Here is a 16,923-nt window from a genome sequence, read left to right as displayed (position 1 = left end):
TATGACATCGGTGATAACCGCTGTACCAACACCGAGTTTGTGTTAACCTTAACATTTATATTGCAGGAATACATAGAATAAAAAATATACTAGGGTGTTACTGCTGATCCAACTTCCTGAGTTGTGTTCCTGGTCGTCAGTGTAGATTTTTAACATTGCCTTCATATCTGTGACGGTATTCCCACATTCTCAAACAGGTGCAGGTTAGGTACAGTGAATTGGCAATTCCAAATGGCCCAGTGTAAGTGTAAAGTGTAAATATCCCAAGTGATTGAACAGAGACCTGTCCAGGGCATCTTTATGTCTTGTGTTTAATGTTGCTGGGATAGATTTTAGTCCCATGTGAAAATTAATTGCCTTAAGTGGGTTTGAGAATGTTATGTTATATCATTGAGATATCATATAATGGAGGATGGGCCTGACATACCTCTAGACCACCACCATTATATTAGAAAATGGTTTATAGATCATGTCAAGGTGTTTGAAATCCAGAATGCAACTGACTTCATTCAGTTTATGGCTCACAGGAGCTGAATTCTGTTTATTTAACGCAGATGGGTTTGATAAGTGGGATTAAAATTAGAGTACCTGGGGAAAAACATGCTGAGAAAAAACAAGCTTTGAGTGCCACACAAACAGAATCTGGTTTGGGATTCAAAACCCCTCTCTTAGCACTGTATGACATCGGTGATAACCGCTGTACCAACACCGAGTTTGTGTTAACCTTAACATTTATATTGCAGGAATACATAGAATAAAAAATATACTAGGGTGTTACTGCTGATCCAACTTCCTGAGTTGTGTTCCTGGTCGTCAGTGTAGATTTTTAACATTGCCTTCATATCTGTGACGGTATTCCCACATTCTCAAACAGGTGCAGGTTAGGTACAGTGAATTGGCAATTCCAAATGGCCCAGTGTAAGTGTAAAGTGTAAATATCCCAAGTGATTGAACAGAGACCTGTCCAGGGCATCTTTATGTCTTGTGTTTAATGTTGCTGGGATAGATTTTAGTCCCATGTGAAAATTAATTGCCTTAAGTGGGTTTGAGAATGTTATGTTATATCATTGAGATATCATATAATGGAGGATGGGCCTGACATACCTCTAGACCACCACCATTATATTAGAAAATGGTTTATAGATCATGTCAAGGTGTTTGAAATCCAGAATGCAACTGACTTCATTCAGTTTATGGCTCACAGGAGCTGAATTCTGTCCTGGGTGTATCGGTAGATGGCAGCATAGCTCTGTTATCTAACTCTTTGTAATTAGTTCAAAGTATAAGACAATGTTAGATGTTTTTTGTAATTTTGTGGTTTTCTTCAGTAAAGTTCCTTTTTAGCATTCTTCAGAATCTGAACAGTTCATTAAATGTCAGTCCTCTTTTTGGATTCTTGTCTCAGTCTAGGAATTTGTTTCATAGTGTTACAGCTCAGTGCTACCAGTTACAATTGAGTTTGAAAGAAGCTCTCTCATTTTATTGAGCAATAGGAGACTCCCTGCTCTCTAGGTGGAAGAGCCTATAAACCTCCCAGTGATTTGTGTCCATGCAAGGTCTCTTCTAACCCCAGCTCCTATGCATGCCTGGACTATTTCAATCCACTGCATTCCCCCCAATCACACAAAGATAACCTAGGTCATGGGTACCCATGACACCAAAGAGTGATTTTAAGCTGATAAGTAAACAAGCAGATATCAGCTGTAGTTTAGAAATATATAAAGTATGTAACAGATTCAGTACTAAGTCTTAAATTATATAGGTGCATATCTGAAAAACTGCATATTTTCCCATTGTAATTGTGCACATAACCTTGTTTTCTACATTTTCTGTTATCTAAAAACCTAAATATGGGAACTACTTAAACTTGTTCAACCTTCTATCCTTACAATGTGTATTTCATTTAATTTTTCCCCTTTCACTCAGCTCAGTGGAAAGTCTTCAAATTTTGTCTTCTTCATGGATATTTAAGTGGAATACAGGTCTCCAACGATTATTGGATCATCTTTCTCTTTAAAGATATATAACAAAAATTTCACAAATCCACCTAATCCAGTTCAAGATCATGGAGGGCTGGAGATATCCTGGCTGCACTGGCCATGACACCAAATAAAACAGGATGGAGCACCAGTCCATTGTAGTGCTTACTCTTTCTCGCAAACATTAACATATACTGTATGTCTTTGGAATTTACTAGGATAACCAGAGTAACTAGGGAAAAACATAAACAGGCAGAAAGAGAATGTGCAAACTCCACAGAGACAGCAACCAGTTTTAGAATTTGAACCTAAGATGACGGATCCATAAAGTAGCACTACTAACCACCATGCTGCTCTAAATGAGGGATAGTAAATGTAAAAGTCAGGATCATTACCTAACTTTGTGATAGATTACAGCACATTCTGATTGTCTATCTGTTTGCTGAACACACTATAATTTATTCTTTGCTTACAGCCCATCTTGATTTTCATCAGTATTTCTATTAGTTTCCTGTATTTTGTATGGTTTACCAAAATAGTGCATATACTGTAGTTTATTTGTATACTGAATCTGCAGTTTAACTAAATAGCTTCAGCTCTTACAATAAACTCCTGTAGGCATAGGATATTTTAAAACAATACTAAGAACTTCCTCTACTTAAATCTACTGAAGAACCTGAGGGAATAAAATGTGCAATATATTGTCATTCATACTCATTATGTTACATGAACAGTAACAAAATAATTACTATTTATGGTGGCAGTCTTAATGCTGTTCATAATTCTTAAGTTCAAACTGTGGACAGCCATTCTTTATGTTAAACATGAAATGCAAATTAAATTTCTCATTGCAGAGTATAATTTAAGTCAGCCTGACAATGAAAACTATTAAAAAAATTAGGTAGAATATTTTGGGAGTCATTCATTGTTTCAGAGAATCTATTCTCCTGTGCTACCAAAATCCTCTATATTTGAGAAAAAGCTCTCATAAAGATAGAAGAAAGATGCCAAGTAAAAATGCCCTATTGAATTTAACGTCTGTTCTTGCCTTGTATTAATTTCAATATGGATTAACGCTATTAGATAAAACTCGTAAGTTCAAGAGGGAAAACATTTAAGCACCCAAAGGACAAGCTACATTCTATTCATTTAATGAGCTGCATATGACTTATGAAGAAATTCTCTTTTAAATTACAAGTGGCAGAAACAGCTGCCGAACTCTAATTTCAGGCAGAGATACAGTATGATGCACTCCAGTTGATGAGTCATTCAGCTTTTTATTAGGCTGGAAAGTTCAAATCTTAAGGGCAATTATATTAGTAATGATACCCTGTGCGGCTGACCCAGAAATTATCAGCACTTAGGTTAATTCATTTATTACTATGATCAGATGAGACTCTGATTAAGGATTACAATATAGCTTTGTTTTTATTTTGCTTTGGTGGGTTCAGTTAGTACAAAATACATCTTTTCAGAAAGTAAAATATATCAGATCCATTAAAGAAAGAGAGTTTTTTTTTCAGTTATGATGGTTGACATTAAGAGTTTAATTCAGAACAAAATTGAGACTAACCTCCACATATAATAAATTATTAGAGGGCAGTGTTCACCAATTAAGGATACTTGACTTTTGAGAGATGTATTACTTAAAGCCTGAGATCCATGCATAGTTTTTGAAGTTCTAAGAAGGGAGCCAGAGATAATTATAAGCAGTTGTATGTTTTTACATATAGTAATGCAAAACAAAATAATAGCATGTGTTCATCTCCTGGAAAAATCAATTGTGTTTTAAATTAAATTACATTTAGGCCCTGCAATCAAGGTGGCACAGGGCAGAGCATAGTCACAAAGAGGGCTCCAAGAGTTGACAGACAAGCTGCCACTGGGTATCAGGTTCTATCATCATGGCTATTAAACTGAAAAGACCAGTGGAAAATCAATTTGCCTCTCATACTGCCCTATTTGTAGAGCAGGGAACCCTTAAGCTGCTTTGCTCTGTGCTTTTAGCCCTTTAAATTTGCATTGGCCTTAGGGGTGCAGAGACACTGAGTTATAGTTGATGTCCTGGAAGTGAAATTGGGCATTGGTTCAGAAGTGTATGCCTTGAACCAAGAATTGAGTTTGGAGAAGGATCACTGGTTCAAAAGAGGCCAATGTTAGGACAGAATTGAATGGTATGAGCTGGTGAAATTTCTCCACCAAGTGGGGTCAAGATTCTGAAACCTGGGCTCCAGATTTCTTGCACTTTGTAGGCTTGAATCCTCTTATAATCTGTTGCTAGGTAAATTTATCTGTAAAGCATTCACATATGGGGGCAAGGCGAAACACAGTAAATGGATAATGGTCTTATTTTCAGTACCTTTGTACTGTATGATTTTTGGCTTGGTATCTGATCTGCTAAAGAATAGTAAGAAAAAGGGGTCTTATGTACGAAACATACTTTTTTTTTACTCAAAAGTCTAGTTTTATAAAACACAAATTTTATGTGTAAATTGGCTTAAAGTTAAGGGAACTTTTGACCATCCATAAGTCCTACTCAGACCTTTTTGATGTTTTTTAGTGTTTCCAGGTGGAAAGACAATGAAATAAACAGAACATCTCTTTTCGTTTTGCATTTCAATGATGCTTCACTGTCATTGCAATGTTCTTGAACTAATCATATCACAGTTAACTGACATATTCTCTCAATACAACTGTCTTCAAGGTTGGTAATAACTCTTAATACATTCATTTAATGTTAATTGCCTTAGTGTGTAGAATATCTATTTTGTCAATAAAAAATGAAGAGCTGTGTGTTGTATGACATAACTAGTAATGGCAGTGATAGGTTTTTGGAGGATATCACTAATGGCAAGCTAGGCAAGAAGGGGTGTTTCAGGGAGTGCAATGATTTTTGGCTTATTTAGACTTCCTAGAGTCATCCTCGTGAGTTGTGTGCTGAATTGGAACCTACATTACAGAAAACATCATGCAAAAATCATCAGATCCCTGTTTTGTTACATGTTTTAACAACTAGAAGGTATTTTGCTAAAGACTCTTTTTCAGCTTTTCACTGTGAACTACTTGACCAGTAAGGTACCTCACAGTCATCCCTGAGCTGTGCCACAACATCTGTATGAGATGGTATAATTAAGATGCTACCCAGAGACATCCAATTTCCTTGCGGTCTAGGTGAGCTGACTGAGATCAAAAGGCACCTTGAATTAATTGCTGTTTTTACTAATGTAATTGGTGCAACTGACAACACACATGTTGTGATAAAGGCACTATTACAGAATGAATTTGCTTTAGAAAACAGAAAGCACTTTCATTCAATTAATACACAATAAATATGTGCAGATCAAATATTACTGATTAACGTTGTTGCATGGCTCAAACCATGATTCCTTTCTTTTATCAAATAGTAGTGTGGGAAGCATTCTTTAGGGTCATGATGTGTATGTGAGATGGTTGGGTTCTTCGTGTCATGTTTCAGCCAGAATTCCTCCCCTGGCCAGGGTTCAAATTCATGATTTATTTCTCATTTGTTTCATTTTTATTCTTTTGTTTATGTTTATGTGCACCTTTCGTTATTTTTGGTCTGGCCTATGTATACAAGCTGCCTTTATTATGGTCCATGTGATGTGTGGGTGGTTGTCCCGCAGGAGTCAGTTCCTCCTGCTAATCACTGCCAGAAACTGCCTATAAATCCAGAGTGCTTTCCACAGCTTTTGGCAGTTTTATTGTGAATGGACTCTGGAGTGGTAGGTTCTTGTGTTTTGCTTATTATTAATGATTTACTGCATTTTTTTTAATGTATTGCTCTGTTTTTCGACTATTCCTGGGATTTCGTATTGGACTTGCCTTTGCCTTTAACAAGCATTGTATGCCTTTTGTGCTCTTCGGAGCTTCTCATTGGTATGCAGCATTTTTCTTGTGAAGGATAAATACTTTTATATATATATATACATTCTTGTTTGCCATTGTTATTAGTCGGGTTTGACAATCCCACCACAAGTGGGAATTTTTGGAACTACATGCTTTGGAACTCTTCTGATTCCAGTCTATGACACTTAGTAAATAAGCCTAATAGGATTGCAATTATATTTAGTACATTATAGACAATTTGTATAATCTTTCTTTCTGTTCATAGTGGACACACCACAAAAGAAGAATTATAAAGAAAGGCATGCAATCAGTGATAGAATAAACTATTAGCTTATTAAGAGGTAGATGGCGGTGTGCAGCCACACTGCTGTGCAGCCCGGCCATGGTTTGCCACCTTGATGGCTTGTACAGTACTGCATAACATAGCCCCTGAAACAGGCCAAGATGAACATCTGGATAACCAGACACTGTTCCTCAGGACATCAACACAATGGTAATTTAAAGACATCTGAATGTCGTACATTGAACATTGACATTTACTCGGCAAAAGGATTTTTTTTTAACAAGTTCTTAATATCAAATAGTTCTGCACATTCATGCTTTATACTGGCAGCAGTCTGGGCACCACATGATGGTACATCACTATTGCTCTCTCTACTCAGCTGCTCTCTTCTTTTTTTATTTGTGACTCATGCAGACAGACCATCAAAAAGAGTGTTTTTGCAGTGCTCCACTTCAGTCAGTGAAGTTCACATTCACTGAGCTTTACTTTTTTGCATTCTCACATGATTTGTAGCAAAGATGTCTCTCAGGAACATGGGCAAATTAGTGATTTGGTGATATGGTGATTAGGTCATGAATATTCAAAAAGGTATCTTTAGTTTATGCATGGTTACTGATGCAAGGTGAAGAGGAGTACCTGAAAGTGCATGCATAAGCACATAGTTTTGGTTGATTTGAGATTTATAAAGGAACTTGGCATTGCATGTGGTATACGTATGGTGTTTTTTTTTGGGGGGGATTCTTTTTGGGTATCTGAACAAAGTTTTATAATGAGGCCCCAGGAGATCAAAAGTAACTAATAAAACACACCAAGGTCAAAACCCAAAAATTTGACCAATCTTTCATCAAAACAAAACAAAATACTTATTCATAGTCAAACAAATGTTGAAAAAATTTCAAATGCCGGGAAAACAATAACTACAGCAAACGCAAATTCTTTCAGGGACAATCCATCAGACTCAGATGATGAGGAAGTGCCCAGTGCAAACTTTGTACCACTGACCCAGGGATTTCATGTGTACTCAAAACTGCAGAGTAATCAACTTAAAATTATTTGCAAAAAAGGAGTAAAAAGTTATAAACAAAAGTATATTCAAAACAGTGTTATTTGCAGTATAATCTCTTGTACAGTGTCTGAAATATCTAGTGTTTTATTATATTTTAGGCTTCGCCTGTGTTACAGTTATAATTTATTGGTGGTTGCATCTGAAAGATGAATTACTTTTAATTTATTTCTATATGTAAAATGTACTTAAATATCTAGGGGTAAACATCACAAGTAAACATAAAGCTCTTTATCAAAAAATTTCGCTGTCTATATGGAAAAAATCAAGCAAGACTTGCATAGATGGTCAACCCTTCATCTCACTTTAGCTGGAAGAATTAACATTGTAAGATGAATATCCTCCCTAAGCTTCTCTTTTTATTTCAAAATATTCCAATATACATCAATAAATCATTCTTTAAGAAATTAGATTCAACCATAACCACATTTATTTGGAAATCAAAACATCCACGTATCCAAAGAGCGACCCTACAAAGGCCAATGGCAGAAGGTGGCGTGGCTCTACCTAACTGTCAGTTTTACTACTGGGCAGCAAACATACAACATATAAAAACCTGGACATTGACACAAATAGATGAACATACACAGGCTTGGTCTGCAATAGAAATAAAATCCTGCAGTTCCTCTTTATATTCCTTGCTTTATGCCCCAATAAATGTAAATTATTGTCAATATACTAATAACCCAATAGTGCTTCACTCACTCAGAATATGGAACCAATGTAGAAGGCATTTTAAGATAGAGAATCTTTTATCGGTGACACCTCTGCACGAGAACCACCTTTTTCAACCCTCGCAAACATATGCAGTTTTTGATGTCTGGAAAACATTTGGGATTAAATCACTTAGTGATCTGTACTTAGACAATGTCTTTGCATCCTACGAACAATTACATTCTAAATTTAACTTTCCAGCAACACATTTCTTTCACTATCTTTAAATCAGAAACTTTGTTAAACAGAACCTGCCCAATTTTCCTCACCTCCCACCTCCCTCTATGCTGGAAAATACATTGATCAGTTTCAAGGACTTAGACAGCATCTCTGCAATATATAAAACCATTTTACAGTCCCTCCCTTTCAATGATCCATGAGGACAATGGGAAAAGGATCTCTCCTTCAACATATCACCAAAGGAGTGGAAGGTAGCAATGCAGAGAATTCACTTGAGCTCCATATGCGCAAAGCATACAATTATACAATTTAGAATTATATATCAAGCACACCTGTCTCGCTTAAAATTGTCCAAAATGTTTCCAGGGCAGGATCCAACCTGTGAATGCTACAATCAAGTCCCAGCCTAACTGGGTCACATGTTTTGGGCCTGCACCAAATTAACATCATTCTGGTCCAAAATCTTTAAATGCCTTTCAGACAGCCTTGGTGTCACAATATCTCCTAACCCATTAACAGCTGTGTTTGGTGTACTCACAGATGGGCTTAAAATGGAGAAGGACAAACAAACTGTAATTGCCTTTACTACACTATCGGCACGTAGACTTATCTTGCTCAACTGGAAGAATCCTAATTCTCCCCTTTTAAGTCAGTAGGTAACTGATGTTATATAATATTTGAAATTGGAAAAAATCTAATTCTCACTTAAAGGATCTGTGCAGAAATTTTTCAAAACCTGGCAAGATCAATAATATTTTAGAATAAGCTTTTAAAGCACAGAGGAAATAGATTTTCTCCCTATTCCTTTTTTTGTCTTCTCCATTCATCTATATTCACTTATTAATTTATCTATTTACTTATTTCTACTAGGTTTAAGTTTTATTCTGCTGCCCATGCTCTCTTTCTCAGGGGTGGGGGTTGATTTGTTTTCAATCCTATTCTTGTAAAATTGATCTATTTGTATGGAATGTTGTGTGATTTCAATAAAATCAATACAATTAAAAAAATGTACTTAACTTCTTATAAAATAATGCATGTTGACTGAAAGCTAAACACAGTTTTGTCATAAATCATGTTATACAGAAATTATACAGAACCTGGTTATAGTGATGTGAGGATAAAGGGTGTTAAACATTTTAAAACATGTACAATTGCAGGTTCACATGTTGAAAGAGATGTAAAGAATTCCACCAAATATTGAAGGAATGGTTTGGAGTCATTATCAATGCTAAATCCTAGCCTGGCCTCCACAGAGAGATCCTGGGACAGCTACACAGAAGGAAGCTTCTTGCTGACAATGAACTATTGACAGACTATTGTCCAGTTTTTACAGACCTCTTTATCACATAAAAAGGGTCAACAAAATATTTGAGCACTGCTGTCCAAAATGACCTAATTCATATAATAGAAAAGCAAAGCAAAGAGGATTCCCTGACTTTTTGCAATTATGGGCACCACTCAAGGTATCTAAGGTAACTTGATCAGTTAAGCCAGCCCAGGCAAGGCAAACAGAATGTGACCAATAACAAAATTACTTTAAGAATACTGCCACAAACACTGAAATTAATGACACATTATTCTGTTCTGAACTAAGAGTTCCAAATCCCAAAAAGTTGTAAAAGCACTTCCAATAATGGGCCCTGGAGAGGGATATACCATCAAATCCAGGATAGATAAACGGGCAAACTCAGAAACTACATAAAACTAAAAAGATTTTATTCTTCCCAAAAATGCTTCATCACACAGTGAAGCACAATATAGCACAAGGCAATCCAAGGCAAAAACAGTCCCAATACAGAAATCCCAAGAATAGTCAAAATACAGAGCGAAAAGCAAAAAATCCACAAAGCAAAGCAAAAGCAAAAAAAATCAGCCAAACACCCTAGCACACTTGAAATGAACCGCCAGGAACTATGGGAGACCCTCTGATTTTATAGGACATAGGGCAGTGCCTGGCAGTGATTGACAGGTGACCACACCTCTTGATGGACCACCCACAAAAACACAGAATATAACCCAGGCAGCGTACATACATGGACACATTCAAAAACAAACAAATATTCAAATAATCAACATAAGTAACATTAACATACTGTAAATAACAGAATCAAAATTGAACAAAACAGACCTAAAACATGCATTTGATACCCGCCAACTGACTGTAACACAACATTTTAAAGCTTTGATAAAATTACAGACACAATAACTAGTGAGCCTTAAAAGAATATCCAGGCCAGTATTAAAAACAATGGGCTGGCCATGTGTGAATGTTGTGGTCTGCGTTATAATGATGTAGATAATACACAGGGAGTGGCTTGTATTCTGGCATGAAAACTAGATTTGCTGACAAGGAAGCTCTAGCAACATGTGCACATTGGACTGACTACACATAACCTTAACCACATCCTCCATAACTGTCAAGAATGTAACAGAAATAAGAAAAATATTTAACACCATTGAGGCACTCTGTATTTTTATGGACACAGCATGAAAGGCCAGTCAATGCTGAATGGTTCAAATTCGTCACAATTATCAGAACACAGAAAATTAACTGTTAAATACTGTATGTGTGCCCTATGCTGGTCTTTAAGGCATGACTCTGTTGTTTATCTTCAATACCATTATGTAACTGTAAGACTGCCCTGATCAGCGAGAATACACATAAATGAAATAAGGTGAAAGCATTGAAAGAAAACAGATGGAAAGGTGTGGTTATAATTGTCTGATTGTCTTGCAAACAAACATGTTGGAAAGTATAAATGCCTTTTCTAGGCTGTTACAGGCAAAAGATGCTGATATACAAAGGTCAGTCAGTTCACTCAGCAATACAGTCAATGTCTTGTCTAAATTTCAAGGAGTCTTTAACAAAGCCAGATATGCTGCTCAAATGATTGCAGAGAAATGAGGAGCACAAAGCATGTTCAAGGAGACCCGCAAAAAGGAAACTGCTGCTTTAATGACCTGTGAGAGAATAAACACAATCAATCAACAAACTTTTTGTTTCTAAAATGTTGAGCTGTCCAGCAAACAATTCTCCTCTCTCAGGGTATTCCTTCAAGGATCCTGGAGACTTCAGAGATGATGAGCTCCACTGCTGCACAAACAATTTGGCCAACAGCTATGATAAAGGATATCAATGTCAGTTTCCTTGGCTAGCTCCTTTTACAATGTATATTAAAGAGAAGATAGTGAAACAATCAACAGCCAATGATACATAGCATCAACTGGGGATGTATGCACTGCAGTGCTGCTATTCCCAACATTACCTGTTACTGTTGCTACAACAGAGCACTCATTCTCAAAGCTAAAATTATCAGGTCTGTTGCACTGTGCTCTGAGCTGGTGATGATCTTGTGCTGATCTAGTTTAAATATGTATTTACAGTAACAAGACTAACTTTACAGATTAGCAGTATAGTGTTATACTGCATCAAATATATTAAACTCAATGCTACAAAAAAGACCAGAAATATTTATATTGCATAATATAAAAAATATCAACCATTAACCTTCAGTAAAAAGATGTAGAGCCAGTGTCTCTAACTAAGAAATCATTCAGCCACTAGTTCAGACAGTGCACTTTAAAAGACGCCGGTAGTTTAATCCATACTGTATTCTTTTTCGGAGTGTTGGGGAAGTATTTTTGCAAATGTTGTCCAGATCTGATATGATACACTATTATATAGCACCTGTGCTCTACTATGAAGTTTGCATTTCAATGAGAGGCCCCAAATATTCTGTAATAACTCTCACTAGGATGTTGCAATTTGAACAAAACAATGTGCAATGTGCTCCTCCGTATATGGAGCTTCAAACAAGCCGGGATGCCCCTGTGTTGGAGCAATGAGGTAGGCACAGGACAGCCGCCATGACATTTAACCTCCTTCTGCAACTTCTGGATGCATACCGCCCGTACCCCTTCACTCAGTCACTGGACTTCTCATCAGGATGGTGGTGTACAATATTGAGCAGCGAATCTTCATGGTGCGAATATGCTGGGTCACCAATTCATTTAAGCGATGTCTGATTCAACTGGATGATTGTGAGTTAATGGAAGGTTACTTACAGCAAGATGGAGCAACGTGTCACACATCGGCAAGGAGTATGGCAGAAATTGAGTCCTTTTTCAGCAACTGGGTAATTTCAAAGGGGCTTTGGCCACCATGGTCGCCGGATCTGACATAACCAGACTTCTTCCTTTGGGGTATGCTCAAAGGAAAAGTCTATCGGAACAAGCCTCACACTGTGGAAGATTTGAAGGAAAACATCCAACGTGAAATTGCTGCTATTCCACCTGAGACGCTTGCCCATATGATTAGGATCATGGAACGCCATGATGAAATGTGTGTGACAGAAAAAGAACACCACTTCCCGCAATCGATTACACCTACGTCAAGGTATATAGCGTATTTTTTTTGTTCAAATTGCTTCGTCCTAGCGGGAGTTACAACAGAATATTTGGAGTCTCTTTCGAGTGAATCTCCCTGTATATTTACACTATATGAACATCACATATAATTATTAAACAAACTCTGTGGTCTCAGTTGGCGATTTAAGCAAGCAGTTGCTCATACATTTGATCGAGGGGTGGCGAGAATAAGTACAAGTAAATATGTACATGTATTGCATGGAAGAACGTGAAATAAAGTACCATTGTAAGAGAACAATTTTGATGATATTGATTTCATGACTTTAGTTGTAACACAACTACTTCTAGGTAGGAGTGAAGTTTCTAGGGTATAATCTACAGATCAGTCAGTGAAAGAATCTGAAATGATTCTGACCTTCCAGTTTGAAGTGATAAATAGTGGGGATCATATCAACATCCTAAAATCCTGTTGTGTCTATACTTGAATAATATTGCCTAATGCTCAATGCAGAAAAATGCAAAATATACATAAATGTGATCTTACAGTCGTTAAAGGCATTCCTAATAGTAAAACAAAATTAATCAATAGCACTTACATATTTACCTTAAAAACATAAAATACATTTTTGGTTGGGTGATGTGTGTGCACGATGTGTGTAAAAAGTCCAAAAATACAGTTGATCATAAAAAGCATAAGGCAAGTGTGTGATAATTTGGTGGGGGTTGTGAATTTCGTTCAACTATTGTTTTACTTTTTTCTCACAAATGCCAGGGTCTGTACCTAGGTCACCATGATGGTAGATCATCATCAACTCCTGAGTTGCAGAGAGGCAATTATGCTTCACATACAAATTCTACTAGCATTTTCTTTTCATCATCTTTACCTTATATATACTTCATAGATTTCACAGACTTTTCATATGCTCAGTGTGAATAACATTTACAATAACTACAGGGGCATACATTATGATCTACTGTAGCTTAATGATCGCAAATATTTTTTATTAAGTTTACATGAGGATGTACTTTTACTTTGTGCTCTGTTCCTTTAAATTGAGAGGAATGTGCACCTGCCAGGCATTCATTGACAGAGGCCAAGACGTTAATTGCTAGCATGCTGCTGTCAGATGGTCAGCTGAGCAAACCGTGGAGGAACATGAAACAGTAAGAACATTAGCGCATATTAGTTAAACTTGGTATTGACCTTGTTCACACTGTTCACTACAATAACACCTAGACATGAGGATCGTCTCCTTTTAGTGCCTTTCTATGTTGTCTGGCCTTGATCCGCAGCTAAACTGTACTATTTCAGGTACACTGTAACTGACCTATTAAGTTCTACCTGTGACACAGCATTGGACAGAAAAGACTAAAGTGTCCCTGCTGTCCAGTGAAAATAATCAGCTAGGAGCTTGGACTTGAAGGCTAATGTAGATGATTTTGGTGAGCATAATGCACGCCACATAAACCTTAAGTAAGTAAGCACCTTTTGTTAGCTAGTAAATCTAATTTTCACATGAAGACACATGAAGGCGCCTATTTTTGTTTTTTTTTTTTGCACCCAGGCCAACCACACTGCCACAAACAACACAAGTTATATTTGTTTAACTTAAACTCATAAGGATAAAATGCGCCCAAAAACTCTTGAGGGTGGAAAATTAAAAGTGTTGATGAGCATTCTACAGTTAATTGTCTCATCAGTTTGAAAAAAAATGTTCCTGTGACATTGTTCTAATTATGTGAGCTAACACTGCTATACAAATAACCAATCTCACTCTATCTGACAGTCTTTTATATTACATAAATCCTGCTAGGCTCTAATAGCACGCCTTATATTGCACAGAGCTTTCAGAAGCTATGGGTAATGTGAGACATTGCTTTAGCTAAAGATAATACTAATTCCAGTTTATAATTAACGCATATTTAGTGAAGGGCCTAGAATCTCAGATAATTAGGTTGTTTACTGCTAATATGACTATCAGCTCTGAGTGTCAAATAATGAAAAAGAGTAAAAGATAAATATAGACATTCTCTGCAAAACTGTTTTTCGTTGTTAAACAAAAAGAAAAGATTTGCCTACTGCCTGCCCAGACCATGTTATTCATAACATTTACAGGTGGGGTTCAGAGGCAAATTATAGACTTTTATGATAAATTCTGTCTTATTAATTGAAAAGGCTTCTAATACTGAATATGATGATCTATACATATGTCACTTGAATTAGCTTATACAATTCAGGGTTGCTGGGAGCTCCAGCTTATCCAGGCTGCACCAGGACAAGGCAAAATATAAATCTGGGAGGAGTACCAGTTCATTGCATATGATTTTTTTCCATTCATTCATTTATAGCTACTAAAAGGATGAACCAATTTGAAGAATAGATTTATAGACTATACCACACCATTTGCACATTTACTTTTTTGTTGATAGTTTGATGAGCCAAAGACTAAATATACTTTCTACAAGGTATTTAACAGATAAACATATGCTAAAACAGTTTTTAGAAATTATTTGAAATAATCCAGCAAAATGTATCCAGGGCTCATATATACAGAGCTTAATGCAGAAAACAAATCTGGATGTCATGAACACACATGCAGCCCCAGAGGCACCATTTTACAATATTATTAAACCAGCTTCTTCTTTCTCTTTCCTCTTTCTCTTTTTTTGATGAATTCTTCCAATAAATTTCCTCTCATATCTACATCTTACCTTCTCATGACATGTCTTTCAGAGGACATTTTTCTTCTTGCTATATGTAGAAATGTCTTTTGGTGTCTGTTTTCCTCAGGACCAATATAGGTTTATTTTTTGCAGCCAAGTGGTCCTGAGCATTCCTCTTTGACACTAAGCATTAATATATTCGTATCCTACTTGCACTACCCTATAATTTCTTGAACATCACTTTGGTTTTCTGCCAGCACGTTATCATTTGTGAAACACACTTCAGAATATTTCCTTTGCTCAAATGTAAATTGTCAGAGTTTCATTATGCAAATTAGTGAATGTCTGAGAATATTGCTGGCATGCCAATAATACCACGCTACCTATATCTAGATTGAACTTGCTATCATACTCCCTAAATTTTCCTTTCTTTTACAGCATGAGAGTGCAACATGGTTCTTTCATGAGAAGGAAACTGGATCTGCAGACTATCAGTCACCTTTCAAATGACTGGTAAATTATTTAAAGACATCTTGTACCTCCCACTAGAGGCATTGTGGATATAGCCTAATAAGAGAATAAACAGAGAAAATATTAAAGATAGGTTGATGGAAGAACATCTCACTGCCTATAAATTGCTGAGAGGCCCAAAAGAGGAGCTCTAATCAATTGCAACTGAAATTTGAACTTCTTGCATTTTGGACACAACTCTCACCCAAAACTAGAAGATTAGAAAGTTCTTGAAAAGCGTGTCAGACAAAGTGATGATTATGAATCTGGAAAATGAAGGTGCAATGATAAATATTGTTAGTGCATATGCCCTACAAGTTGGAAATACAATGGCTAAGAAAGAAGATTTCTGGAGTTAATTGAATGAAGTGATGGACAGTGCCCAAGGGACAGAGAGTGATGACTGGAGATTTCAATGGACATGTTGTTGCAGAGAACAGACGGGATGAGGGGGTGATGGGTAGGTATGGTGTCAGAGAGAGGAATGAAAAAGGTCAGATTATAGTGGATTTTGCAAAAAGGATGGAGATGACTGTGGTGAACATGTATTTTAAGAAAAGGGAGTAACATAGGGTCAAATACAAGAATGGAGGAAGATGCACACAGGTAGATTATATCCTTTGCAGGAGGGTCAATATGAAGGAAATTGAAAACTGCAAAGTGGTGGCAGGGGATGTATAGTTAGGCAGCACAGGATGGTGGTCTTTAGGATAACGCTGGAAATCAAGAAAAGAAAGAGAGTGAGAGCAAAGCCAAGGATCAAATGGTGGAAGTTAAAAAAGGAAGACTGCAAGATTGAGTTCATGGAGGAGGTAAGACAGGCACTGGGTGGCAGTGAAGAGTTGCCGGATAGCTGGGCAACTACAGCAAAAGTAGTAAGGTTGACAGCAAGAAGGGTGCTTGGCGTGACATCTCGACAGAGGAAGGAGGAAAAGGAAAACTGGTGGTGGAATGGGGAATTACAGGAGAGTATACAGAGGAAAAGGATGGTGAAGAAGAAGTTAGATAGTCAGAGAGATGCAGAAAGTAGACAAGAGTACAATTGAAATAAGGCGTAATGTGAAGAGAGAGTTGGCGAAGGCTAAAAAAAGCATATGAGAGGTTGGACACTAAAGAGGGAGAAAAATACCTGTATCAATTGGCTAGACAGAGGGACCGAGCTGAGAAAGATGTGCAGTAGATTAGGATAGTAAAGGATAAAGATTGAAATGAACTCACAAGTGAGGAGAGTGTGTTGAGCAGATGGAAAGAGTACTTTGAGAAGCTGATGTATGAAGAGAATGAGAGAGAGAATG

The sequence above is a fragment of the Polypterus senegalus genome, chromosome 7, assembly GCF_016835505.1.
Source record: "Polypterus senegalus isolate Bchr_013 chromosome 7, ASM1683550v1, whole genome shotgun sequence".
Classification (NCBI taxonomy): domain Eukaryota; kingdom Metazoa; phylum Chordata; class Cladistia; order Polypteriformes; family Polypteridae; genus Polypterus; species Polypterus senegalus.
The sequence above is the reverse complement of the archived record's forward strand: the minus strand, read 5'-3'. Positions refer to the sequence as shown.